At 49.2% G+C, this 23,524-nt stretch overlaps 1 protein-coding gene across 2 annotated transcripts in view; it reads right to left on the bottom strand.

Moving 5' to 3' along the window:
• The window catches only part of PPP2R3A (protein phosphatase 2 regulatory subunit B''alpha), a 1,213,285-nt gene that overhangs the window by 1,022,827 nt on the left and 166,934 nt on the right, over positions 1-23,524 (bottom strand). The window lies entirely within an intron of this gene.

Raw genomic sequence — 23,524 nt, 5'->3', positions numbered from 1 at the left:
ATTGGTGTAGGCCCGGACTGGTCATAGCAGGCACCGGGCAATCCCCCGGTGCGCCACAAGGGTGGAAGCCGGTTTTGGGCTCCTAGGGGCCGATTTTGTTACAGGGCCGTTTCTGCAGCATAGCTGCAAAATCGGCCCTGTACCAAAATCGGCCGAAAATTGGCCCGGGAAAAGAGCTCGGTGGCACCTTCAATCCCCATTCCAGCCCCGCCCCTACCCCCGAGTTGCCGGGGCCGGTTTTGGTTCCCAGTCCGGCCCTGGGTGTAGGGTGAACAATCTGCACTCTCATGAAGACATGTCTCCCTCTGTGTTTGTGAGAGTACATCATATGCAACGTGGTGTGTGCAAACTACAAGACTCACCATCACAGGCAGGTTAAAGGCTACCGCCATTCGGCAACACCTCAAAGGGAGAAAATAGCAGAAGTGCAAAATATAACGAGTTGATCAAAAACTTTGTTGACCAAAGGAGACAAATGCAACCCATCCTTGTGGAGAACAAAAAATTGCTCTTCAGCTCAGGCGGCGCAAGCCCACTGTTCAATGTCTTCTCTACGATGATCCTCAGGTGTCCCACTCCCAGGCTTCCAACACCAAACCACTGCATGCTCAAGCCACTTCTGCTTGCGTTGTGTAAGAGATCATAACACAAAAGTGTCCCCTGGCCAGTGGCATGAACGTGTGATCAAAGACCCAGACACATACCAGCTTCATTTACCCTGATTCACTCAAAAAATTAAGGAAGGAAAAACACAATTTGAGATATAGCGCAAGAAAAAAACCAAGGCCTAGACTTCGTTCTTATCAGATGTGGGCACTCATTGCTTCTACAATCTTCTGATTTCCATCTGACAATAGCCTTGATCTGGATAGCACCAACCCCAATTTAGGACTGATGTTGGCCCCAATCTGGAATGAGTGTGAAGTAAAATGTATGGCATATACGCTTACCAAAGAAAGGGCCCAGGAAAGCACCCTGCCAAACTTTGACAGCCTGACACAATTCGCATTCACAAGCAAAGTAGCTGCCTGACAGTTCGAGTAGCCCCAAAGTAAGTCTTTTAGAGCGAATTGGGCAGACCGTGTGACACTCCATCCTTCCCAGTACCATGTGATCTTCTCTACCTATCTTGTCTGTTTTAGAGGTAGGCAGAGTAATAGTGTCTGGCACTCTAGACAATGGACATTGGAAAGGAGGAAGGCACAGCTTAGGTTGTTCGGTATTTTGCAAATAATTCTTCTATTCTAAAAGCCCTGTAGAAAGCTAAACAGAAAGCTGTCTTGAATAAAACCGCCATATACTGGAGAAACTAAAGAAAGGTAAGGCAACTAATTACTTTGCTAAGCTTCTCCTTTTAAAAAACCTTCAGATGTCTATTATTTATGCTCCAACCGTTGCAATCTCTTTAAAGCCATCTGAATGTGAAAGCTGTCAGAAAATCCTTGGGCCCGAGACACTGGCACATGCCAGCAGGAGTGAGCTGGGGACCTTTCTTCATCCCGCAACAACTGCAAAAATTAAGGAAGGTAACATCCTACTCTTGTCCTGTTCATTAATTAAAGACACAACTCTTCATGCTAGGGGCTAGGATTGCAGAAACCATTTCTGGGATGACTTAGCACATAGATTCAAACATATTATTGGAATGGTGAGGCTTTGGCTGCTGATTCCAGATGGAAATGTCTGAAATCCTGCATCTTATAAGAAGTAAAAGCACGAGCAGCACTATTGAATACACCTGATACATGCTCAGGTCTTAATAATATGTTGTTCTTCAGGGGGCCATGTGTTTTAGTAACCTCATAACTATCTTTCACCTTGCTCTCTATTGTTTGACTCCACCACAGACATACTGTTTGACCAAAATACTGCTGACCTGTCACAAAAGTGATTGGGCAAACGCAAGAGAACAGTTCTGGAAATGTTATGGATCTTTTGCTAAACTCTGAAAGGCATGGGACAGGGATCTGGGAAAAATGACATATGATGGCCCTCTAAACCGCACTTACATACGGATAGGTTAGCTTTTCAGAATGCCCAAAATGGTTTAATCAAAATGGGACTTCATAAAGCAATATAGCAAATTACAACTCTTTTGGAAAGTGGTTCACCCTACATTGAAAGCGGTACTGGGGGTGGAGATTGACAATGGTCCCAAAACTCGGGCTACTACTTATAAATAGTGATTTCCAAACGAACAGATTTAAAATGCCACTTGCATGAACAGGTATATTGGTTTACTAAAAAGGTTTATTGACCAAAAACTATGTAGTGGCTGTCAGTAAAGGGTTTCTCCTGGTGGAGCCAACCAGGGATCCAGCGTTAGAAACATGACAGTCTGCCTGACTTTAAATTGAGTGGGTGGACTGTAAGTTTGGTGGGCGGGGTGCTCCGCCACTTCGCGGCAGTGTAACATGTCCGTCAAACTTTAAATCGGGGCCCAATACTGTAACATCTGTAGATCTCCTACTGGCTTTTATTATACTTTCCATACGGCTATGGCGCATTTTAAAGATTTGTTTGATCAAGTTTGCCTTTCGGAATTGTACATACCTCTTTATCACAGCATATATCTAACATTTAAATTAGTGTTTTCTATGAAGACAGGAGCATGTATATTTACTTTGTAACACAGAACACTTTAATTGCCAACTCAAGCCAAGATCTCATTGGCCACCATTTTGGCCTGGATCAAGTTTCTGTATATTTGCGGTCAACAAGGAGTACGGCACATCTATTGCTTCAGTCACCAAGAATACTAACCTAATTTTGAGCATGTGCAAGATGAGAAAGTTACAAACATCTGATAACATGCATTTTATTGTAAACTCTTTCTTCTGCAGATTTTTTTTTAATAGAGCTGCAGCAAGGCTGGCACCGAGCACATTTTTCAAACTGTCACAGTGCAGTGGAGATGTCTTGGGCATATTTTTATGCCCTATGCCCATGCCTACTAGACATAGCCCTACTAAAAAATAGCAATAGGCCAGGTGTTCATTGCAAACCACCTGACCTCAGACAATGTCCTCTACAAAAAGCAAGTGTAGCCAGTACCCACATGGCAAAGCAGTAGCTGAAGGACAAGGTGCTGGGCATGGCCATGTCTGGAAGAGCATGAGCAGTGAAGTGGGGGTGGTAATGTTGTTTACATTTGTAGATTTCCTTGCAAATTACTGTTTAGGTCTTGTGACAGGCAGGATCATATTTTCACTCTGCAGAGTTCTCCATAGTGGAGAACTCTGGAGAGTGGGACTAGGACCCCCAATGCTAACGCACATTTTGTGTTTTTTTTTCCACCAGGACATTGTTTTTCCCTGTGTAGAAATGAATTCCCTTGTACCTCCACCAAATCTGGTGACTATCCATTGCCTTTACTACCCTGGAAAGCGACTTACATTAGACCGTGGCCTGATTAAAAATGTGATCCTCTACAGGACGGGATGGAAAATGAGAGGAGTTTGTAAATACCAATAAATATCCATGTATGCTGGCATTCACAAGCTTCCAAAACTCTGCCACTCCCACTTTTCCACTCCTTGAGTGGGATTTACAGGTGCAGAGAACTCCAAACTCAAGAAGAAGTTCTCCGAGAAAGTATATAGGATGGCACCCACCAGACACCTTTCTGTGAATTCACGGCAAGCATAAAAAGATGTGAATACGGCACTGCATGTTTAACTATGGGTATTATTATAACATCCATGGACTCAAATGTGAGATCATATTGAAAATATGTAATACCCATGTGTGATTTATTTTCCATTTTTTATGGAAATTGCATTATATATGTGCAATACAAATTTCAACCAAAGAAACCTCTGGAATTTGGAACTACATACTAGTGTTGTCCCTATACAAGTATATAACAGAATACATAACAAGTGACCTATTCATTGAGCGTACAAATCACTCGGTGACAGCTCTAGAAACCCTAAGGACACACTATAAAGTGCAAAAGGACCAGAGTGTACAGAAACTGCCATCATATACTATTTTGGCTGCTCCAAATCAGTTAATGATCCCATACAAAACATTACATTCTTAGAAAGTGGTACTTCACTCATTTTTCTATCTGACCTACACACACCGTTCTTATTTTGTTGAGCACATTTGATTCTAGGACTGTTTATCGAAAAGCTGTTTAGTATTTTATGATTATTAGAAAATTTCACAATTTAGTGTTATTACGAATGTCATAATTGTTTCTATTTCTTTACTTATGTTGCATGTAAGTCCTTGGCTGTTACAAGGGATACCTGGACACTTCCCCTGCTACTAACAGCTTGTGCTAAAGAGAACTTCATGAAGCCACTGATCAGTGTGGCAAGTCTAAGACTAAATTTGGAGGGAGAACTGGGCCAGCCTCACATAGATTATCTCACCTCTTGCTGACTGAAAGTAAGGTGGAGTCAGGATATCTTCAAGAATGAACGTTTAATAGTGGTAAAAAAACAGGACACCTTAAAATTAGCAGTTGTATAGTTTGCTTTATGGTGTGCTTCAACATATGAGTGAAGACTAAAAGGTCTGCGCCTGTTGGATAGGCCATCAAATTGAAGGAGTAATAGAGTAGTTGTGACTAGGGGTAGACATAGACTACCATACAGCAACTTACCCCCAGATTCATCATGCTCCTCTTTTGCGAGTCCTTACTAGCGATTATTAAGGAATCGCTATTAAAGACTTGCAAAACGGGATGCATGTAGAAATCGCAAAATTCATAGCGATTTCTACATCTTCCTTATTTGCGATTAGCTAATTGCTAATCGCAAATAAGGAATAACTCCCCATTCATTCCTATGGGCCTAAAGGCCCATAGGAATGAATGGGAAGACATATCAATGTGCGAATCGCCATTAGCGATTCGCATGTTGAGTTTGCGATTTCAAGGGTGCAGGGGTGTCCAAAGGACACCCTGAAGCACCCCTGAAATGATATTGGATGCTGGTGTTACGCACACACATGTCCCAAGGACATGTGTGTGTGTAACATACAATTTAGAAAAATGTACTTAAGTGCATTTTTCTAAGTTTCCGCTATTTACCACGAGGTTTGATTTCGCGGTAAATAGCGGCCCAAAATTGCGAATTCGCAATTTTTAAATGTTTCATAAATTGCATTTAAGGAATCTCAAATAGAGATTCCTTAAATGCAATTCCTCGCAAATTTGCGAATTCTATAATAGCGATTTTTACATTTGGGATGATGAATCCCAAATGCAAAAATTGCGCTCGCAAAGGGCCAGATTCTCAGAATCTGGCCCTTCGCAAGCCGATTTTCCGTTGATGAATCTACCAGTAAATCCTTTAGTAAAAGCAAAACTTTTTGAGAGGCTAGCTTTTTTTATTATATGCTTCTTTCCATCCAGTTGGGCGCCTCATTTAACTTGATGCTTTAATTGACGGACTACCATACCCATATGGATTGGCTGCCCCTGGCTTTGCCACAGGTAATCAAACTCTTAGGCCCCGGTTATACGTGGGGTGGAATCAGGGAAGGTATTTATCTCACCCAGCCAGAGACTTTTTAAGGCATGGCAAAGGGGCTCTGACCCAAGGCCCCAGCCTTTCAGGAAGCACCTTGATACAGCCAGCTATGTTCTGCAGAGAGTCTATAACCTTTATTAATTATTCAACAAATTGTTTTAAATACCGTTTCCCTTTAATTTATTTTAAGTGTGGGTGATGTGTGAGAGCCTATGACAGACTTGTTTCATGCCACATTCAGTGAAAACTTTCTTTTAGAACAAAACAGGACCTGACATATGAAAAATGGGAGAGGGTCACAAAGATTATTTGCAATAATATTAGTGAGCTGCTGCTGTGTTACAATATTGTCACTATCCTTGAATATTAGATGCAAACACATTCAGAATATGGATGAGTGCGCAGGTGCAATCAGTGACCTGGCCAAAGAGGGCAGGAAAGAACTTAAACTAGGTCATCAATTCAAATCTGTTTAGTGCAGGGGGCGCCAAAATATGTTTGGCCCAAGGCCCCAAAAATCCTTAAGGTGTCCCTGAACCCAGCGGATTAATGGGGGGCTAAGGGATTTACGGGGGTAGTAACCTCCTCTTTCACGTTTTCACTTAGAAAATGGGGACTGACATGCAGCTCTGTGCTTACTGTACCAAGTTCCATATATGCCGCCATTTTTCACACATCTGCACCAGGTAAATTTCATTATGTGCGAGTTCTGACCTGCTGAAATATACCCACAAAAAACTGTAAGACGTGTGGTAATTACCACCAAACGCTACGTACTGGCTGTGATGGTAAAGGATAAAAGAAAACGGTAAAAAAAAAAATACAAATTTCGCGCCTCATTATTTTTGACAGCTGCACAAGGCATTAGTGCCCGCCATTTGAGGTAGCGCAGTAAAGTTGGAAACATACATTGAAATGTAATTCCCTTTAGGAGCAGTGTGTGAAAACACATTGCACCTATGCGGTCTGTTCTCCATTTGTTCACATTGTTTCTATTAGGTGTGGTTGTGCCAGGGGCTGAGCACCCTGACAACAAATCAAGTTGAAAAATGCTCTGAGAACTGTTCCCGCCCTTCAGAAAATCTCTCCCTGACGCATCATGCAGCCTGGGGTCGAGTGAGCCGCAGAGGTTTCCAGCGAAATGACTCGTTTGAACAGGCCCACTGCAGAGTCTCTGCGCTTGTCAGCATCGCCGAAAACATCGATGAAAAGTGAAAACCCCGTTTTCTACTACTTGGTTTACCCCTTCATTAGCATCTTGCGCATGTGGTACCACTTCTCATTTAGAGACGGGGGGGGGGGGGGGGGGGGGGGCTGCTGAATCTGCGTGGGCAGAGCCTCCATCGGTTCCACCTTGGGATCTGCTTGTCAGCAGCTGCCCGCGGAGTAACTTCCGAGCGTTGTTTCTTCTTCTTCACAATGTTCAAGAAAGGCATGTGGTCGCAAACGTGAACAAGCAATGTCAAAGCCAATAGATGGCGTTGGCAGACACACTTTTGGCTTCGTCAATCCTTGCTTTGTCATCGGTTTTGAAGACAGTAGCTAAAAGCAAAAATCTTTTTGGGGATTCACACAACACACTTAGCCGCAGCAGTCACCAGTACTGAGGGGTAAATGTGTGTATGGATGTGCTCTTTGTGAGCAAGTAGTATGCTGACACAGACAGTAAAGTTAGCCAATGGCTGAAGTGCGCTGCCCCATGTGTTCAGCTGTGGTGGGCAGAAAAAAATGACGGACACAATGACAGACCAATAGATGAGGGTGGTTTAAGGCACGTATATTATATAATTTTGGTAAAATCAAAAGTCATTGGCTAACGTCAAAACTAGAAGTGGAGAAATTGTCTCCATGCACTAAGTGAACCTTGCATTGTGTTCAGGGACATTTCTTTGCAGAAACCCCTGCTGGATTAGGGGTATGTTTCTTGTAGCGTACTCCTCAGCCAGGGGAGCACGGGGAGCATGCAAAGGAATTCGCTACAAAAGGTACTCTGGATTGTACGTCTTTTATCCTCAGCATACACCACACAATGCTTTCTCATTACATCATAACCGTAAATAACCACGCCTTAACATTTCATAGCAAGTTACATAATTGTGTATTGAGTCCACCCAGAACTGCATGGGTCCTATGGCACAGAGTCTAATAATAAGAAAATAATAGTCACATCATATTTTTTCAATAAGTCGTTGAGGCACTCGCACTAGTTGACCAGATCAAGTGGTAGAAGATACTTGAGATGCACTCCGATTTCCACCGATGGCACAGGTTTGATTTTGAGTATCAGGCGGGGTGGCTTCATTCATGATTGCAGGAGCTGATGACTGTTGAGGTAGGTGCTTAAGTGTGACGAGTCCCGTATGATGGCCTTCCCGGGACACAGCACTTTCACCATATGCCCTTTGCACGACACAACCCTGAAAGGATCAACAGTAAATGGAGTGTCTGTTTTCCGCTTCACCAGGACCCAGTCACCTTCATCAAAAAATGTTTCCTGATCTCATAGACGACTGCTGGTAAATGCTTTTATCTGGTACTTTGGAGAAGTGCTTGTGACATGAACCAAATCCGCATTCAAGGATGGGTCCACTGGGGCAGTGTGGTCTCATGGCTCTACCAAATTAACAGGGCGGCAAGACTCTCGCCAGTTGTGGAGTGAGGAGTTGAAAGATAGGGACGAAGGGCTTGACACAGGGCCTGGTTTAAATTGATTCCCTTCATCGATGCTCACAGAATTACCCACTTGAGTGTCCATGAATCATTCCACAACACCATTAGCTTGGGGCCTCAGAGGTGTGCTCTTTTGATGCTTGACATTTAGTCTGTCATGAAACTCCCTGAATTAATTTGCTATTGTACAGCAGACCATTGTTAGATTTGAGAAACGTGGGGGATACCCAACGCTGCAAAGATATCATCCAGCCGCTTGATGACCTTCTCATGGGTAGTTGACAATAAAGCAACTACCAAAGGAAAACATGAGTACTGATTGAAGACTACCATGAGATGATGTCCATTTTCTAAAGGTCCAAAGAAATCAACTGCAATGCTTTTCCACACATGTGCAGGAAGGCTAGACATAGTCAGTGGATGTTGCCTCACTTCGGGAGAAAGGCAGCTGCAAATATGAAACTCCTAGTACCCTCTCCACTAATTTATCTAGGAACAGGTACCACACTTGGTCTCTTAGGGCTCTTTTGGTGCCTACAATACCACAATGTATTTCAAGGGCTAGTTAAATGATTTGTTGTCTTAGGCTTTCAGGTATGAAGATTCTTTAGCCTCAATCTAGCACCTTCCTTGGTAAAGTAAAGTTCATCCTGTGCATTTTTGAAATTCAAATTCATCAGAAACAAGCATTTACAATGCAATGGTTTCGCCTTTGTTAAAGTTTGAGCTTTTGGTATTGCTTTTGACAAATGGTCTTTTCTAACTTCTTTGAATTATGTGTAAAACGTGACTGGGAATAGGAATCGCATGTATCGAAGCGCGTCCGTGGTCCTCTGCAGTATGAACATATTCGGCATTGGATATATTTTATTATATAGTCTGCCGTCATCCCTGAAGATGCTAGGGACATTATAAGTGCCCGCAGTTTATTGTTGGTTCCTGTCTGCATTAGAAGATGGGGCGAGTATCACCGTCCTGGAACTACACTCCTTTTTTCCGGGGGTGTTGGAACGTCCCCCCCCTCCCCAGGCCTCATCCAACGCCCTCCTTCTCCTTTCCCTGGGGGTAGGAGCGTTCCCATGGTGTGCGCATCCGATGTCTAACTGCAGTTATGGCTCTGGGACGCACCCCCTAATGTCCCTGCTCCGCTCTAGCCCCTGACCCTACCACCGGGGAATGCCCACCACCCCCGACCCGTACTCACAAGGGCCCCGCGCTGCTCCTGTTCAGGCAGGGACGCTGCATGGCCCGGATTCCCCTTTCTGGACTCCCTCTCCGGGGCTCCCTATTAGAGTGTTCGCGGGCCCTCGGGTCCCTCAGCCACGGACCTCGGGACCCGCTCTGCCCATCTCGGATCACCCCTTGAGTGCTCCCCGCAAAGCCTTCCACTACGGGCGACTCCTCGGCGCAACTCCGACTACGTCATCAACCTGCATGGTCCAAAAAGTGGCAAAGCATGGGCACCCCAAAGACGGGCTTGGGAGGAGCAGGAGCCACTGAAAGAGTCTGGCAAAGCAAAGCGTGCTTCAGAGGGGCATCTACTCAGAGATTAACTTTGAAGCGTGCACTAGGCTATGTTAACGCACGCAAAAAGCCAAAGATAATGCACCAAAACACGCCATCGGTTATGGACAGACCAGTGACAAATACTGGAGAACCATAGTCTGTTAGCATTAAATACTAACCTGTGGCATTTCAAAAACAGATAAACTATTAGATAAAATCTCTTGAAGCACCAATAACGGACAAATCTACTAACACTTAATAGCTCTCATTCTACACAACAACAAAACAAGGTCTGTGACAGGAAGGATGCATGCTAACATATTTATGATTATTTATTTAAGTGCTGCACAGACTCAATGTTGTGTGACAGGGTGGGGCAGTGAGTGGGCAGAGGGGCAGTGAGTGGGGCAGTGAGTGGGCAGAGGGGCAGGGTGAGGCAGTGAGTGAGGCAGTGAGGGGTAGTGAGTGGGGCAGTGAGTGGGCAGAGGGGCAGGGTGGGGCAGTGAGTGGGCAGAGGGGCAGTGAGTGGGCAGAGGGGCAGGGTGAGGCAGTGTGAGGGCAGAGGGACAGGGCGGCGGGGATGGCGAGAGAGAAGAGCCTCGGTGGGCAGATAAAGGAAGAATGAAGATGTTAGAGGGAGGGGCCCGGGGGGGGCACAGGGAGGGGGCCGCGCTCAGCCACGAGCTGCTGTCATTCAGCCTCGATGACGTCAGACACCCACACACAGCAGCAAGAGAGCCCTGGGGGGCAGATGCGGGGGCGGGAGCACACCGGAGGGGAAGACATGCAGGCGAGGGGGGGGGGGGGCACTTCAAAGGACAGCGCGCGCTGAGGCATGGGAGGGGCTCCAGCCAAAGACGTCAGTGGAGGGGGGGCATGGACCACATGGGGGCGTGGGGGGCATTGTACATTGTGGACCAGCACATCCTGGGGCGCCGGGGGGGGGAATACATGGCCAAGCCCACATCCTAGAAATGGGGGAGGGGGGCAGACCGCACATCAGTGATAGGTGGGGGGGGGGTCTTACGAAAAAAACTGAGGGAGGCGGGCGGCCCCTGGGGGTGGGGGTCATCGGACGGATGAGTGACAGCCCCGCCCCAGCCTGTGAGGCACCGGCGTGCAGGCCAGTCCACTCTGGAACCCCCACCCCCCATTTTGGAGAGGTTTGAAACCCGGCCCAGGGCAGTGGGACCCCCAGATGTGTCGGGCAGGTCACTGGCTGCGGTGCCACCCGTGCAGAAGAGACATGTCTGCCCATCCCTGGTGCAAAACTGCCCCTCCACCATCGAGCAGAGCAGGCCGACACCGCCACCAGAGCAGGCAGACACCACCGCCAGAGCAGGCAGACATCACCACCAGAGCAGACAGACACCACCAACAGAGCAGGCAGACACCACCAACAGAGCAGGCAGACACCACCAACAGTGCAGGCAGACAGGCAGACACCACCGCCAGAGCAGGCAGACATCACCGCCAGAGCAGGCAGACACCACCACCAGAGCAGGCAGACACCACCAACAGAGCAGGCAGACAGGCAGACACCACCGCCAGAGCAGGCAGACACCACTGCCAGAGCAGGCAGACACCACCGCCAGAGCGGCCGATGGACCGGGGAAAAGGCGGGATTTCTGCTGTACCGGGGGTCAGTCCCAATGCAGCAGACTGACCCCGTCTCCTCCCTTCACGGGGGGCCTAGGTTTACTTGTGCACCTGCTCTCCCGGCCCGACTTCCAGCACCATGCCCACCTCTTGCACTGCTGCCTTGTCACTCTTGGGAGCCGCTAGAGAACGCCTGCTGTGGACACTTCTGCGCATGCCTGCGAGGTACCCCTCCATGGCTGCCTGTGCCCAGTGCAAGCCTGACTGCAAGTTACCCCATACGTAGCTGCATATAGTACCCAATTCCTGCCTGACAAATTCCCTTTCATAGCTGCATGTACCCAGTGCATGGCTGATAGTTGCCACTCAATGGCTGCCTGTAGTCCGTGTATTCCTGCCAGCTACCCCTCCATGGCTGCCTGTAATCAGTGGCAGCCTGTGTGTTACCTCGCAGTGGCTGACTGTACTCAGTGGCTGCCTGTGTGTTGCAGCTCCAGTCCCGGGCTGCTGGGCGCTTCTTCTTGCTGCGTCAGACGGCCGATCTCCCCGGTCAGCAGGCATCTCGCCTCCTCCTGAGCGGCCATGTGGGCTGCCATGTCCAGGGAGGCCTCCAGAGCAACAGCCGGGAGCCCGGCCGGAGACGAGGGAGGTGGGGATCTGCTGTGGGAGGGGAGAGGGAGGCAGGGATCTGCTGTGGGAGGGGAGAGGGAGGCGGGGATCTGCTGTGGGAGGGGAGAGGGAGGCGGGGATCTGCTGTAGGAGGGGAGAGGGAGGCGGGGAGAGCGGAGGCCGTGTTACATCGGAATCAGGATCAGCTGCGGCTCGGGAGGCGGGGATCTGCAGTGGGAGGGGAGAGGGAGGCGGGGATCTGCTGTGGGAGGGGAGAGGGAGGCGGGGAGAGCGGAGGCCGTGTTACATCGGCATCTGGACCGGCTACGGCTCTCACGGGACGCCCACCGCCGCGATGACGACATCGTAGAGGCGGAGAGCGAAAAAATCGCGGGAATGCCCCCGAATCTGGTCCGGCCTTGACGGACAGATCCGGCTCCCAATGGCTAGCCTCCATTTATGGAGCTAGCCAATGGGAGCCGGGGGGCGTTCCTGAAGCCCTTATAGTTAACAATAGATTTCGCCTGCGCCGAAAAGCTGCGCAGAGCGCAGCCTTCGGCAGGCGAAACCTAAAAAGGGGCAACTTCAAAATGTGGCTGGATTAGAGTCTGCGCATAACCATCAATGTAACAAGCTCATCAAATTATCCAATAAGATGCTCAAAGGAATAAGGGGAAACGGCCACCCTCGTTTCCAGGTATCTTTGTGGACACTAGCCAGAAATAGAGTACAAAAATAAATCTTAATCCTGAGTAAAATGTTTCATTAGTGATCAAGCGTTCATAAGGTCGTATTAGTCCAAATCCAAATCTTCTTCTTTATTTTCAAAAATTCATCACTTCCAAGAGACACAGGTGATTCACAGATGATTCATGTTATCACAGTGATGTAGCCAACACATGTTTCACCTTGGGGGCATCACCCACCGACTTTCTCAGGACATAGTAAAGAAAAATGTGTAAACTTCAGTAAATTATATCGCAATAGCATCTAAAAGTAACCTGTATTCACTAGTTTTCGGATAACGGGTACAGTAACATATGAATCTGACACATGGAGAGTGCTCCAAGTAAAACAACTGACTTCTTGAAAATAAAGAAGATTTGGACTAATACGACATTAGGTTTCACGTAAGTCCCTTACTAGGATTTATAAGGACAAAAAACTTAACTCTGTTTTGCACGACTCCCATGCTGGCATTTTGACTAATTATTTTTTATCACTAAAAGCTTCTTACTCTTTTGAGAATTTTATGGATGTTGTTTATCCAGTTTTAGCTAGGAAACTTTTTATACAATGGAGATATGGTACTTTACCCCTAAGAGCTTTTACAAGCAAATGGTCAGCCTGCACAAATAAGTCCTGCCCAGGATGCAGCTGTGACGTGGAGGATGAACTACATGTCCTCTACTTTTGTCCAGCGTACAGTAAATCCAGGAAACATTGGTTAGTACCTCTATGTAAAAATGTGGGTTTTTTACACTGCATTAATGCTTTTAGAATTCTAAAATTTGATACTTCTGGACACATCGTATTTGCACTTTCTAAGTATCTTTTAGCCATGTGGTTTAAGCGACGGCATTTAACCGCAAATGAATGTTAAGGACTAAATACTTATAAGATTTTTTTACTGTTAATATGTGCACATTACGTTGTATGAATTTTAATATTATTTATTATGTCCAACCAAATTAATTCTATCCATAATATCCTTTCAAATCATGTTTTATTCTGTACTCTTTTATGGCAAAAATTTGCCAAAATAAAGAATTTATGAATGATAATGATAATACACACAATATATGGATTGAGTAGTGAAGTTTCCCTCAGATATTTTGTGTGCAAAAGGATTACCTCCCCCCAGATTGCTTATATGTTATCTTTGCAACCAGGGTAAAACTGATGAGTACAGAAAGGAGTTATTTTGTTGGATTACAGAGTTGTGTATGTATAATGTTGTTTGTGTTCTAAAAAATATACATATATATTTTTATATCTAAAAAAGATATTAAAAGAGGTTTGAAGAAATCGAGGACGGCTCCGTGTGTGCTTACACAATAAAAGATTTTAGGAGAATAACACTGGGGGACTTTGTTCCCATACAGAGGATTAAGAAATTTTTTCCCTTGAAATAATCGTGTTATGTCAATCCCTAAACATCATTTCCTTGTTGCCTTGACAGACCAGATTCAGGCAGGAGACTCCAGATGTTTTAAGCACAAAATGGGATTATTTTCTTGGTCTCCTGCCTAAAATCTCCTCTTTGTCAATGGGGAAATTCAATTCCTCAGTTTTTTTTGTTTTTTTTGTTTTTTTTTTTTAAATCGGTCTCTTACCAAGTTCAAAATGTTGGCAAGTATGATGAATGGGGTAGGGACATGGACTCCGATAAGACAGGGCAAGAGGGAGATGGGCAGGGGCACCAAACTCACATTACAAGGCAGGAGTCTGGGGTTGCAAAAGCACAATACACCACACAGGGCAAGCGGGACAGCGGTGCAGCACAATGAGCCATGGAAAGCAATAGGGAGGGGACAGGGCTATGTAGATGGACAACAGAGAGCAGAGGCAAAAGAGGGAAAGGCAGCAAACTGACCATACAGGACAGACAGGAGGGACAGTTGCAGCATAACGGGCCATGAAGGGCAGGAGGGAGGGGGCAGAGGCACAATAACGAACCAGACAAGGCAATAGGGAGGGGATAGGGGTCTGCACATGGAAAACAGAGGGCAGGGGACAAGGGGGCATGGCAGGAAAAATGGGCACTAGAGGCACAATACATCATGGAAGGCAATAGTGAGACTATAATTCCATACACACAGGCAACAGAGGGAAGGTCAAAGGGGGTCAGGGGCAGGAAGCAGACCACAAAGGTTACATGGGAGGGGCTGTGGCAGCACAGACGACCATGTATGGCAACCGGGAGGGTTAGTGGCAGCACAACGGCTATGGTGGGCAAGAGGGAGGGGGCAGTGGTATGCACAAAGGACAGTGAAGGGCAGAAGGGAGGGGTAGGAGCTGGACATAGACAGAAGAGGCCAGGGAAAGGAGCTTCACAACAGACCACGCAGGACAGGCAGGAGGAGCAATTGCAGCACAACGGGGAATGGAGGGAAAATGGAGGTCAGGAGGGAGGGGATAGGGGCAGGGAACTTGGACAGGCAGGGTCGAGGTGGCATCTGACCATGCTAGGCAGGTGGGAGGGGCAGTGGCAGCTCAACGGAATGCTCAGAGGAGATAGGAGGGTGGCAGGTCCATGGAATATGGTGGGCAGAAAGGAGGGAGCAGAGGCATGCAGACAGACATTGGAGGGACGGGGGAAGGAGAGTAGGGGCAGCAAGCTGAGCACAGGGGCTAAGCAGGAGGGCAATGATGGGACATAAACGTGTCCAGTGGTGGGCAGGGACATCAAGCTAAATGGAGGGCAGTGGCAGCACATTGGACTATGCAGGGTACAGGAGGGAGGGGGCTATTGCATGGACTCTGACAACAGAGGGTAGGGAGGAGGAAGATAAGGCAAGCTAACTGTTTGGGCAGTGGCAGAACAACCAACACACACAGCTGTAATGAGGGAGCAAGGTCATGGATCTGAACAATGGATTGCGGGCAGGGGTGGCCTTAGGCATGTGCAAGCTGTGCACCTGCACAGGGCAACCAAACTCCAGGGGCCACAACCACGCCAATATATATATCCTTAATATAATAATCCTTTGAAGATGGATACATATTTGGGTGGAGGCCCCTGGCAGGGATTTGGCGGCCTCCGGCTCTGTTCCACTTCCAAGCACCCTTCCCCCCCTCCACCCCCCTCTTCACTGGCCTCCGCGCTCCGCCCTGCCCGGACCCCCTCTTCCGGGGCCCCCTACATACGCTCCCTGCCCAGGGCCACCATGAGCCTAGAGCCGCCCCTGTTGCGGGGGAGGGCAGGAGCAGCAACCTTGGGTGGGGGCAGCACATTGCCAGTCTAGGCCTTGCATTCAACCCATCCCCCCACTGTGCATTGCGATGGGCTACTTACTTAACATAAAAAACCTTAGAAATTCACTGAAAAAGGACAAAGGTTAGAGGGACGTTATAGTTGAGGAATAGAATTTAAAAAATCTTAGAAATTCACTGGAAGAAACAAAGGTTACAGGGACTTTATAGTTAGGCTCAGATTCCACTCATACAAAACCAGAGAAATTCTGCAGTTATAGTTTGCTGGACTAACTATAACTCGTGCCCCCACAATGCACTGCTTATGACCTCTCATATTACATCACTCATGACATAGGCAGTGACATCACCGATTACATCATCCACAGAATCTGACGCATCCACTCCCACCCCAATATAACCTTTCATACACCCACTCCAAATCCACACTACCATTATCAAAACCATTGACATACCCATACCAGTACTTACACACCCACTCACTGATTTATAGGTCTACACATACACATCCATTCACTTACCCAAACATGCACTCATAACCAACTCACTTACCAATACAGCCACTAACTGTAGGAGAGTAGGGTCTGCAATCCTATGATCACCCAGATTTTTTGCTTTTGTTTCACTGGTTTACGACTTTCTATGGCTGTGGGCCTGCCAATCAGACCCACAGCCTGGCTGTTCTCTTTCTAAATTACGAGATGTACCCTAGGTGCATATACCAATTGGTACTGGGCCACCTTATCAGACCCTGTAACTCAGGGCGTAGGTGTACCCAGGGCCGCCAGGGGCTGCAGCATGTATTATGCCACCCCTGGCTGGCCTCCTAAATCTGACACAACTGGCTGCACGACAGCGGGGGCAAAGTCGGGTAATCACCCTTTGCTTTAGATATAGTAGCTCTATATCTAACCATACAATGGACACCCGAGTCCCTATCAGTCACTCCTATGGCAGGCCTTGACAATCCTGAAGGCAGAGTGCATGGGCTCGTGTGAACTAAGCTCTGGCCCGAGCCGAGCCCGGTTGCAGCTTGCGGAATCAAGACCCAATGGCTGTTCCATGATAACGCGTACCATATCGGTAACTTCGGTGTCGCGTTATCAAGACATGTCGAGTAAGGTGTCATACAAATCGGGATGCTGCCCTCTCATCAACTCTGGCGACGAGGTTAGCATTCCGCCCTTCTAGAGGGACACGACATGTACGTGACGGTGAACCCCGGTTAAAGTTAACGAAAGCCTCAGCTCCACAAAATGGATGCTGCCACCACAGACACAAGTCTGACCTCCTGCTGCTGGGAGTCCTTCCAGCGAGGAGCACTTGGACAAAGGGTTTCCTGTCGAGGGCAGTGTTCGCACCGTCCCAGACAGGGTTTGTGTATTCTGGGTAGGTAGGGCTTTTGCGAGAAGGTGACTGCGGAGTGGCACCCCGGTGCTCACTACGCATCTGCCGGTTAGAACCAGTTCCAGGGGCGACAGCCCTGGCCTGGGGAAAGTCCGGCAGGGGAGAGGGGTGTAACTACCCCCCTTCCTGGTCCCACCCTTAGGGCAGGACCTAGTCATGTACCCACCCCTTTCTTTAGGATAAAGGCCGGAGCGGGGACCCTTCCAAATTAGATCATCTTTGAATCAAGAATACTTTCTACGAAAGGACTTCAAGACTCTTCTCAAGATTTCTCCCTTGTGGCTAAGGAGTAGTCACCCTGCATCAGCGGGCACCATCTAAGAACTCTGCGGTTTGCTGTAAGTCCTTCCTCAAGGAATCCGACGGCCCAGCTCGACGAGAACCGTCTTCCCTGGCACCTCTGACCTCTACCCACGTCATCAGCTCAGCTGTGATCTGTGGGTGCGACGAGACCTCGAGGGACCGGCCATCATCAGAACCTGCACGCTCTTAAAAACCAGCACGACCATCGAGGTAACTCTCTGGTGAGTGCTCTGGGGTCCGAGAAGCCCCGACCCTGAGCCGCTCCAGCACCGAAGTGCAGTCTCCCAGCATCTCCACGATCTGCGTGGGGCCCTTCTGCTCGCTGCTCAGCACGTTGTCTGGTCACTTGCCGCTGGCTCGTGCCCTTCTGTGACGACGACCAAGAATCAACACTGCCGGTCTGGTTGCTCCAGACTGGCCCCTGCTTCCATCTTTTGAGAGGCACCCCGGACCCTCCTGGTCCACCCAAGACGCCGACAGCGACATCCGTCGTGGGACAGCTCGCACCTCCACCGTGGTCGCCGACAACGCCTCCTGGTCCGAGAGACTGCAGAGCCTAGCGTCGCCCACTCACCTGGTCGAGGTGACGGCCAACCGGTGCCTTCCTGGTACCCTCTGACTACTGGCTAGTAGTACGAACTTGGTCCCCTCTGCTTTCAGGTTTCATCAATCTCTACGAACTATTCAACACTGGTCGCCGGCCAGCAACTCCTTTTCTTCCGGCCCCTGGCTCGTCAGCGAAGACCCCGACGCCTGTAAGACTTGTGCAGCCGCAGCCCTCGTGGCTAGGTAACTCGGCATTTCGGTGCCTGCATAGCCTCCTTACTCTAGGGTCCCGAGTCCCTCGCTTCCGACTTGCCTTAACCTTTCCGTGTCCTAGGACACTTGTCTTTAAACTGTGCACTTGAGGTATTTGCTAAAGAGATTTGGTTTGTGCTTAGTACCCTGTCCTCATAAAGAGTACAGGGCTGTTGTGATTCTTAATAAATATACTGTTTATTTTCATAACACTTGTGTGGTGTCCTTTCACTGGGTGTTCAAGGGGTACATGTGTGGTAAACAGCTGGCTTAACGCGCCCTCTCGAGTCTTTAGCCTTAGACTGCTCGTATCCATGCTACTAGGATAGCTGGTCTATAGGTTGACTTACAACCAAACACCATAAGGGTCGTTGGGACGATACATAGCGGTCGCTAGAATAGCGAACGTTGCATATCGGGCCAACTTCTCACACTAACACACTGTCATTCACCCACAGAGCTACTCACATACCTAGTCACTCACCCCTAGAGTCAATTAAACGGCCACTTACTCACCTATACAGTTATATACACACACACACTTACTTATTCATACAGATACTAACACATACTCACCTAAAAAGTCACTGACACAAGCACACACATACACAGCCATACGGCCACTCACGCAATCGCTCACTCACACATACAGTCACTCATATACTCCAACAATCACCTATACTGCCTTTCGCATATGCAGTTACTTGCCCATATGCCACTGATACATCTAGTCACTCAGCAACACATCCATAGACACACTCAGTCACCTATATAGCTCCTCACAGACGCGCTTACTGACCCATACAGCCACTGACTCACTCACCCATGCATGCAGTCACACACCCCCCTAACCCACCCACACAGACACTCATACAGATACTCAGAAAACCAATCACCCATACAGCCACTCACGCACCCACCCAGGTACCCATACAGCCACTTAGACACAAACTGACAGATATTTGCACAACCTAGTCACTCACCCATACATTCACTGAAACATCTAATCACTCACTTATACAGTCAGTCGTGCACCTACTGAATCATCCATACAGGCACTCATACACCCACTGATTCACCAGTACACCATTGTCAATCAATCAATCAATCAGAGCATTTATATAGCGCGCTACACACCCGGAGGGTCTAAAGGTGCTAGGTGGGGGCGGGGGGGGGGTCCGCTACTGCTCGAACAGCCAGGTCTTGAGTTGCTTCCTGAAGGCGAGGTGGTCCTGGGTCAGGCGGAGGTGGGTCGGGAGGGAGTTCCAAGTCTTGGCGGCGAGGTAGGAGAAGGACCGTCCCCCTGTGGTGGCTCTTCGGATGCGGGGGACGGCAGCGAGGGCGTGGCCGGTCGATCGAAGCTGGCGTTTGGGAGCGTAGAAGTTGAGGCGGCTGTTGAGGTGTCCTGGGCCTTGGTTGTGTAGGGCTTTGTGTGCGTGGGTGAGGAGTCGGAAGGTGATTCTCTTGTTGACCGGGAGCCAGTGCAGGTCTCTCAGGTGTCCGGAGATGTGGCTGCGACGGGGGATGTCCAGGATGAGTCGTGCTGAGGCGTTCTGGATCCGCTGGAGTCTCTTCTGGAGTTTGGCGGTGGTTCCGGCGTAGAGGGAGTTGCCGTAGTCCAGCCGGCTGGTGACGAGGGCCTGGGTGACCGTCTTCCTGGTCTCGGTGGGGATCCACCGGAAGATCTTACGAAGCATGCGCAGGATGTTGAAGCACGACGAGGAGACGGCGTTGACTTGTCTGGTCATGGAGAGGGAGGAGTCCAGGATGAAGCCCAGGTTGCGTGCGTGGTCTGTTGGTTCGGGTGCGCTGCCTAGGGCGGGGGGCCACCAGGAGTCGTCCCAGGCGGAGGGTGAGGATCCCAAGATGAGGACTTCCGTCTTGTCCGAGTTCAGTTTCAGGCGGCTGTTCTTCATCCATCCGGCCACCTCTTTCATCCCTTCGTGAAGGTTGGCTCTGGCGGTGGCGGGGTCGTTGGTGAGGGAGAGGATCAGCTGGGTGTCATCGGCGTAGGAGATGATGTTGAGGTTGTGCTGGCATGCGATGTTTGCGAGGGGGCTCATGTAGACGTTGAAGAGGGTTGGACTGAGCGAGGAGCCTTGAGGGACGCCGCAGATGACTTCGGAGGCTACGGAACTGAACGGAGGGAGGCGGACTCTCTGTGTCCTTCCGGCGAGGAAGGAGGTGATCCACTCCAGTGCCTTCTCCTGGATTCCGACGTTGCTGAGGCGCTGTACTAGGGTACGGTGGCAGACAGTGTCGAAGGCCGCGGATAGGTCTAGGAGGATGAGGGCTGCTGTTTCTCCGTTGTCGAGCAGAGCTCGGATGTCATCGGTGGCTGCGATCAGGGCGGTCTCGGTGCTGTGGTTGGCCCGGAAGCCAGACTGTGAGGGGTCGAGGGATCCATTCGTCTCGAGGAAGGCGGCCAGCTGCTTGTTGACGGTCTTTTCGATGACTTTTGCAGGAAACGGGAGCAGAGAGATGGGCCGGTAGTTCTTGAGGTCGGTGGGGTCGGCTGATGGCTTCTTGAGTAGGGCGCTGAGTTCAGCGTGCTTCCAGCTCTCCGGGAAGGTGGCGGAGTCGAAGGAGGTGTTGATGATGTCACGCAGGTGGGGTGCGATGACAGCGTCGGCCTTGTTGAAGACGTGGTGAGGGCATGGGTCGGTCGGAGATCCGGAGTGAATGGAGTTCATCGTGCGGATGGTTTCTTCAGTGCTGATCGGAGTCCAGGCGCGGAGGGTGGTGTTGGGGGCTGGGGGTTCGGTCATGGCGTGCGTCGGTTGCGTGCTGAAGCTGTTGTGTATGTCCGTGATCTTGTTGTGGAAGTAGGAGGCGAGGGAGTTGCAGAGGTCTTGCGAAGGGGTGATATCGTTGTTTCCGGCGTTGGGGTTGGAGAGCTCTTTGACGATGTTGAAGAGTTCCTTGCTGTTGTGTGCATTGTTGTCCAGCCGTTCCTTGAATGTGGTTTTCTTGGTGGCGCGGATGAGTTGGTGGTGCTTTCAGGTGGCGAGCTTGAGGGCGGCCATGTTGTCCGGAGTTGGGTCTCTGCGCCAGGTTCTTTCGAGGGTCCGACAGTTCTTCTTGGAGCTTTTGAGTTAGTCGGTGAACCATGGGTCTTTCTTGCTCCCGGGTCTGCTCGGCGGGGTCCTCAGGGGGGCAAGCTAGTCGGCGCAGTCGCTGATCCACTTCGTGAGGTTGGTGGCAGCCTGGCTTGGGTTCGTTGTGCTGGCGGGAGGGTTCATGCTCAGGGAAGTCGCGAGCTGGTCGGTGGTGATCTTGTTCCAGTTTCTGCGAGCAACCTGCTGCTGGTGGTGGTGGATCATGGTCCTTCCGAAGCTGAAGTGGACGCAGCTGTGGTCCGTCCAGTGGAGTCCAGTGGTGTGGCTGAAGGCGATGTCCTTGCTGGATGAGAAGACGGGGTCCAGTGTGTGTCCGGCGTAGTGGGTGGGGGTGGTCACCAGCTGCTTGAGACCGAGGTTGGCGAGGTTGTCCAGCAGGGTGGTGGTGTGGCGGTCGTTGTTGTTCTCCAAGTGGAAGTTGAGGTCCCCGAGGAGGATGTAGTCAGCGGAGCAGAGGGCGTGCGGGCTGATGAAGTCGGCGATGTCTTCGCTGAATTGTGTGCGCGGTCCCGGGGGTCGGTAGATGAGGGTGCCTCTGAGGGTGGTCTTGGGGTTGATGTGGACCTGGAAGTGCAGGTGCTCGGCGGGTGCGAGGGTGTCGTCGGTGTTGGTCGTGACGCGGATGGTGTTCCTGTGGATGATGGCGATGCCTCCTCCAGTGTTGTTGATGCGGTCCCTTCGGATGATCTTGTAGCCGTCTGGTATGGCGATGGCGATGTCGGGCGCTGAGGAGGCGTTCATCCAGGTTTCCGTGAGGAAGGCGACGTCTGGTGATGTTGTGTCGAGCAGGTACCAGAGCTCGACGGCGTGTCTGTGAACGGAGCGGGTGTTGAGCAGGATGCATTTCAGGTGGCTGCTGCTGTTGCTTGTCTTGGTCTTGGTTGGTGCAGGAGTGGTACTGGTCCGGATGCAGGTGAACTTGCAGGCGTTGCAGCAGAAGGGTCCGTGGGTGCGTCTCGGGGTGGCTCGGTAGCATCCAGGGGTTCGGCCGGCGTTGAGTGCGTAGTGGGTGGTGGCGTCGTACGTCCGGCGGGTGGTGTATATATACATTTAACACAAACTTTTTAAAAACATTCACAGTCACTGGATGATCTCATCAGCGAGGTAATTTGAGAGGTCATCAATGATGTCACTGACTGTGTCATGAATTATGTAATACGTGAGGTCATAAGCAGTGCATTGCGGTGGGCGCCAGTTATAGTTTGCTCAGCTAACTATAACTGCTGAATTTCTCTGGTTTGGTACGAGTGAAATATCAGCCTAACTATAATGCCCCTGTTACCTTTATTTTTTTCAGTGAATATATATATTCTTCTAGGGGCTTTCAACAGGCTCTCTTCATCTATTGGTCTAATGTCATTCGCATTTTTCTTCTGCCCACTACAGCATGAGACAATGATACTGTGAGTCATGTCAATCTTGACCTTCATTAGGGGCACATCTGCACACAACGAAATTTCCTTCAGTTTCAGGGACAAGTAAGGCATTGAATGCTTTTTGAGACCCAAAAATATGTTTTCATTTTTTCATTTATTTTTAGCAAAGGCCCAGCAGCTCTGACAAGGTTTCATAGAAACCATGGCAAAAGCAATGGAGTTGCCGCTGCTTGTTTCCTTGCCGAGGTTGAAGAGCTCTTTGGAAGCTGGCTACTTATAACAATGTTTATTTCCTGCTGAAAACCCTGATTTCATCATTGTGTGCAATTGCTGTACCTCATGCACGGTTTCTCTAAATGGATATATCAAATGCGTTTCTAACAATTCGGCCACAACTCATTTTCTCCTCATCTCCTGAAATGGAATCATTTCTCACAGTTATTAAGAGGCGTGTGCTGTGAGGCACTTGCACAACAACAACACTGGCTCCTCTTTCAACAAGCTGCCTACGAATAATAACCGCATAGATTTATCATTTATTTTAATAACAGAAGCAGCAGAATCAACATTTAGAGCAGCATTGTTGAACAGAAGTAGCAGTAAACATTGTATAATTCAATGAGTTATGGGAAGGGGGATGTTGACATTGGCCAATAGTGTCCATTCGTTGCATGGACTGAAGGTGCTGATGTATGTCCAACAGATGGCAAGGTCA

Source organism: Lissotriton vulgaris, chromosome 11 (genome assembly GCF_964263255.1).
Source record: "Lissotriton vulgaris chromosome 11, aLisVul1.2, whole genome shotgun sequence".
NCBI lineage: Eukaryota > Metazoa > Chordata > Amphibia > Caudata > Salamandridae > Lissotriton > Lissotriton vulgaris.
This window is presented reverse-complemented; position numbering and strand designations above follow the sequence as displayed.